This window comes from Cervus elaphus, chromosome 13 (assembly GCF_910594005.1).
Source record: "Cervus elaphus chromosome 13, mCerEla1.1, whole genome shotgun sequence".
In the NCBI taxonomy this organism is placed as follows: Eukaryota; Metazoa; Chordata; class Mammalia; order Artiodactyla; family Cervidae; genus Cervus; species Cervus elaphus.
Window position 1 is genome coordinate 56,798,126 of NC_057827.1, and position 5,942 is coordinate 56,804,067.

Genomic DNA, 5,942 nt, shown 5'->3' on the forward strand with positions numbered 1-5,942 from the left:
ACTCTGACCTGTGTATGATGTGTAATATATTGCTTTAGCCTGCACCGCAGGGCTTCACGTGTGACATCAGACATGTATGACCAGCTAACAGCAAATCTGCCTTTTGCACAGCACACCACTCCTCCCTTCCTTGACATAGCGGTGGTGCACGGCCTTTACAGACAAGAAGCTAATACCCACAGCAAACAAAAGCAAGGGCACATTTTTACCCCTTACGTAGACTTGAGTCTTAAGAAGGCTTCTTTCTTCTTGGGCACACTATAGGACATATATTTTTTCATTCCATAAACAATAACTAAAGAGAAATAAGGCAAGCAGTCAGTTACTTTGCTTATAGAACTCAATTATTTTCTATGAAAGCAAACAGTGAGCACCTATTTTTTGCCAAGCATTTTAGGAAGCCTTCTTTTCAACAGTATCAGTCTGAAAATCAGATGGTACTTCCAACTAAAATCCCTCAGGATTTTGTTGTTTTAGAACTGAAAGTACTAGAGGATGTTTAGAACAGATGGTCTCAAAAGGATATCTGAATTGGGTGCTCCCAAGAAGGAGAATGTGATTGCTCTTATTGCTGCTTGCCTAAAACATCACAGTAAATTCCTAATTGGTGTCCTACCTTCTATCCACTGTCTCCTCTCAGATCCATTTTTCCCAAGCTGTCAGAGCCATCTTACTAAAAAATCAATCTTGGCATTTCATTTTCTCCTTTTTTCTTCCCTCAATAATCTTCCATTAAGTCCAAACTTGTTATCATGAATCTCACAAGCCTTTTATCACCTAGTTCTGACATCTTTTTCCAATCTCATCCCCTCTCCTGCAAAGGCTAGGATATCTTCCTAACCTACAAACGAGAAGAGGTTTAAAAAATGTCATTAATCTTTTTATAATTTCACATTTTCTGTGGCACTGGGACAATAATATAGTAGCTCTTTCCCAGAAACAGTCTTATAAAAACCCCAAAGGAACCAATGGTTAGACTCTGATTCAAAGTACAACTGTTAACAGAATTGCTGTGAGCTGTGGGATTTTTTTTTAAGCAAAGCTACATAGAATATTATTTGTGCCACAGTGAAGCAGATTCAGGCCAGAATTTTAAAGAGCATCATAAAATCTACTGAGAATAAGTAGTGACCACAAACTTAACCCAATACCCCTTTGGGCTGTGATAATATAATGGTTCAAAAATGGACCCTGGGGTCTTATGCTGCCATTATTCTCTCTGAATAGTCCCTTTATTTGCTGGAATAGCCGTGAACAGATTTTCAAAGTAAAAATCAAATCTGGCTTGGGCTTAGAGAAAGGAGATGAGAGCATGCTACTGTCCTTTCTGGCATGCCCTCCACCTGGACTGGACCCTCTTGCTGCTCAGCGCCAGACCTGCTACTATGTGCACCATGTATGTTCACCTTGTCTCGCTGCCTCCTTCTGCCCCTAACCAATGTGACTCACATTCTCTCAGTACCTACTTCCAACTAAAGGCTGATTGAATTATTGGTCCCAAGTTTCCCCTGTTGTAGGATTAAACATCCGTACCACGTGACATGTCACTTCGTATGACCTCCCACTGTCGGTAAAATATACTTTCCTGCCCCTTTGATACTGGCTTTGCTCTGGTCACTGAATGTTAGTGGACATGACATGAGCAGAGACCTTAATTGTACTTGCATAGTTTGGCTGGTACTTCCGTGCTCCATGAGGAAAATAACATCCCCAGGTAGCAGCTGGTCCAAGGAGAATGAGACAACTGGGGTGTATGTAAATGCAACTGATCCCAGCCAAATCCAGCAAAGCCACAGGCAACCCACAGCCCCATGAGCAAAAATATATAAATGTCTGTCTTTGTAAAACCCTGAGTTTTTGAGATGGTTGTTACTCAGAACTATTGTGATAAGAACTGAGTAATACCCTATCTAATAAATCCAATATTACCTTGTATAGTCAGACTTTTATCTGTGAAATGGAAATAAGAAAAAGAACCTAACTCAAATGGTTATAGCAAGAAATAAATGAGATAAAAATTGTGAAACCCCTAGGTAGCGGCTGGCCCACAGAAAAATACATTATAGTAATTTTGAGGTTATTTGATCAAGTATTACTTTTGCAAGTGTATCTGCATTTTCAAACATTTTCCCCAAACAGAACGATCGCATTTATAAGTTCAGCTAGGTACTCTGCCCACTAAAAAGCCATAGTGCCTGTTTGGGAAGGTCCAAAGTGGAAAAATTCAGGAAGAGCTGAGAGAGGAGACAAAAAACACATAAGCATTTACTTGGAATATTAGGGAGGCAGAACACACTTTGGAGGACACTCAGGCCAGTCTCCAATGAGATAAGTAGCTTGACCAAAATCCTAGAACTTAGGCTCCTTTTAGTCCTCTCCTGACTAACACAACCAAGACAAGCCTTAATAAGCTCTTCTTAGTACTAAGCATTTGCCTCCAACAAAGCTTCTAATCTGACTCACGATTCTTCAAAGTTCACCTTTGAGGGAAACATTACTGTATCCTAGGGAAACAGAGGGCTTCCCAGCTGGCTCAGCAGTAAAGAACCCACCTGCAATGCAGGAGATACGGGTTCTATCCCTGGGTGAGGAAGATCCCCTGAAGAAGGAAATGGCAACCCACTCCAGTATTCTTGCCTGGAGAATTTTATGGACAGAGGAGTCTGGTGGGCTGCAGTCCACGGGGTTGCGAGAGTCCTACATGACTGAGTGACAACAACCACCACAGGAACATAGAGGGACTTGGTTAGAATTAACACTGATTCCTCCAGCTCCCTTTCTAAAGAAATCTATTTCTTTCACTAAGTTCTGAGTAAATATGACTATCAAAGCCAAATGCTTCCCATAAAAACGTCATCCTTTTCTCTAAGTACTTTAAGCAATTTGAACAAAACCACTTTAAGCTCAGTTACACAATAGTTTTACCTACAGCATTTTAAAATAGGACAGCAATTTAACCCAGAGAAATGGATATCTGATGGCGAACTTGGAAGCATGGCAGCAAGTGAATAGTGGAGAGAGATTTGAGAGGGAGAGGAAGATTTATAAGGCCCTGAAAATCATAGCAAATATTCATTTATTTGTTTAATCTAGTGACCAAGCCAATCATGGTGGCTGAATCAGGACAAATGTATGGAAGGATTTCAAGAACCTGAAACATATGCTGTGCTTCTTTCTCTTATAAAACGTAATAGGTCAAATGTGAGTAGTTCCAGTCACCCCATGGGCATCAAGATCCTGAGTCATGCTAACATGTATGTCTATTCTGAAGGAAGCTAATGTTTTTTTTTTTTCTATAAGAAAACAGAAGGACGTGTATTGGCACCTCCTATGTACTCTTCTAGGAGTCTTACAATGTTACAAAGCAGGTAAAGCGCCAGCTTCATGGGCATATGACAAGTGTGATCAGATAGAGCCTTTCTCTTAATAGCTCTGTTGTTTCCATGTTGAAATTCTTAATGATTTTAATTTTGAGCATGTGTTTTGTAAGTGGGACAACAGGGGATGCACATGAGCAGAACAAATACATGCATGTGTCAACTATAACTTGCCACTCCAGTCACATAGCCTTCATGGCTTCCATAACATGCTTATTTCCCTTCGAGTCTCACTAAAACTCAATGAACAGTGGGTCCACCAGAATTCTGTGCTCATGTTCCATACGACACATCTATGTCATATGTGTCAGTAGGGTCACTGATACATCGGAGTCCATGCCCTACCCTTTTAAATGAGGCCTTGCTTGGAGCACAAGTGGAAGACAATGGTGTTCTAAGAAACATGGACAACCAAGGGACCCAATCATATACTTTTTTAATCATGTTATTTCCCAGTAGCACTAACGCTAAATATCATGACATAGTAAAAAAGGGAAAGGTAAGGCAACCCACAGGTGAGTTCATTTCAGACCTTTCCTCCTCATCACTAAGTTAGACCTAAAGTGTATTGGTATAATATGCACATATAAAGAACTGAAATTAAATGTTAGCTTTGTGCAGCTTTTTTCCCCACTCTTCTGATAAGAATGAACTATATATGCATGTACACGCTATGAAATACTAATGATTCCACATACAAATTAAGTGCCTTTATATTTATACTTATGGGCTTCTCAGGTGGTTCTGATGCTAAAGAACCTGCCTGCCAATGTAGGAGACATAAGAGACGCGGGTTTGATTCCTGGGTCAGGAAGATCCCCTGGCAGAGGGCATGGCAACTCACTCCTGTATTCTTGCCTGGAGAATTCCATGGACAGAGGATCCTAATGGGCTACAGTCCACAGGGTCGCAAAGAGCTGGACCTGACTGAAGCAACTTAACATGCACACAGACATACTTGCGTTTACAACTATATGTTGCAAATATGTATTGGCATTATACAGAATAAAGATGAATGGTCAGATCCAAGTTAATCATTTAAAATATCTTTATGAACTTACAATGATTACACCATTATGTTTTATAAGTTATAAAATTTTATAAAGGAAAAAACACTTTATATATCAGTACTTTAATAGCACTTTTTTTCCTGCTTTTTTAACAAGTAGCCCGGCATTTTCCTTTTGCTATAGCTGGCCCTGAGTTGGTACCATTATCCCTCATATATATAAGAAAACTGAGACTCGGTGAGATTAAGTAGCTTTCTCAAGATCACAGAACTAGCAACTGGCAGACACCAAGACTCAAACATAAGCCTGACTCCAAAGATATTGCTCCTCTACCAGTTCGTACTGCATCCAAACAGCAGCTGGGATGAGAGCCAAGAGAAACTACAGATTCAGGCTTGGGGCTGACTGTTGCTTTAACTCCTGTCCAGATAAACTTGTTTGGAGCAAAGATTTTGGTTAAGAGCCCCCTTGTGGTTCAGACGGCAAAGAGTCCGCCTGCAATGCAGGAGACCCAGGTTCAATCCCTGGGTTGGGAAGATCCCCTGGAGAAGGAAATGGCAACCTACTCCAGTAATTTTGCCTAGAAAATCCCATGGATGGAGCATCCTGGCAGGTACAGTCCATGGGGTCGCCAAGAGTCAGACACGACTGAACAACTTCACTTTCTTTCACTTTACCTCACATACTACAAAGTAGCTGTAAAGTTAAGAAGGCTGTTTTAAGAAACTTCTAGCAGTCTTTTCATTAATCTGTGATCTTGTTTCTCAACTACAGGCTTGAGGTCATCAATTCAAATGGAAGTTTATCAAGCTCAGTTGTCAAATAAGAACCTTCAGTTATCTTTGAAACTCTTTTTCTCAATCTCACATATTTCTAAATTTCATATACTAAGTCACATGAAAATACTTTAACATTTTTTTTTACTTTAACATTTTTATACTGTCATAATTACTAATTGAACAGTCCAAGGAATCATGTTAGTGTGACTGCAATACAAATTTTTCTAATGACTTTTGCCCACTCAATATTTGCCTGATATTTCATAAGCATCCTGTTGTCCACAAGATCTTAGACCACTAACAATTTACCTTCTGACTTGAGCAGGCATTTTCTTAGATTGACAGCAACAGTTAGTAAGGCCCCTCTCTCAACTTTCCCCTTAGCACTTACAAAGTCAGAGTCAGCAAGCATATATACTAACAATAGTTAAGGGATCATAATTTTTCACAAACTATAAATGGTCAGTGAGAGAGTTATCTTTCTACCACACGTGAAGGGGGAAATGTGTTTCTAAAGCTAAAAAATACAGATATTTCCTTTTATCTACTTTAAATAGAAGTCACCATGGTGCTTGAAGGTGACACACATATATGCATATATATACACATATATATGTGTGTAAATATACACACACGTTCACTTTTTACCTCTATATCGTGAAGTTGCTGTCATAGCTAGAAATGTGAAATACTTATGTCAAAAACTTTATCACAGCAACTCTTCCTTTGAGACTTTCAGAGAACTGAGTATAATTTATAGATATTTCTAGACATAG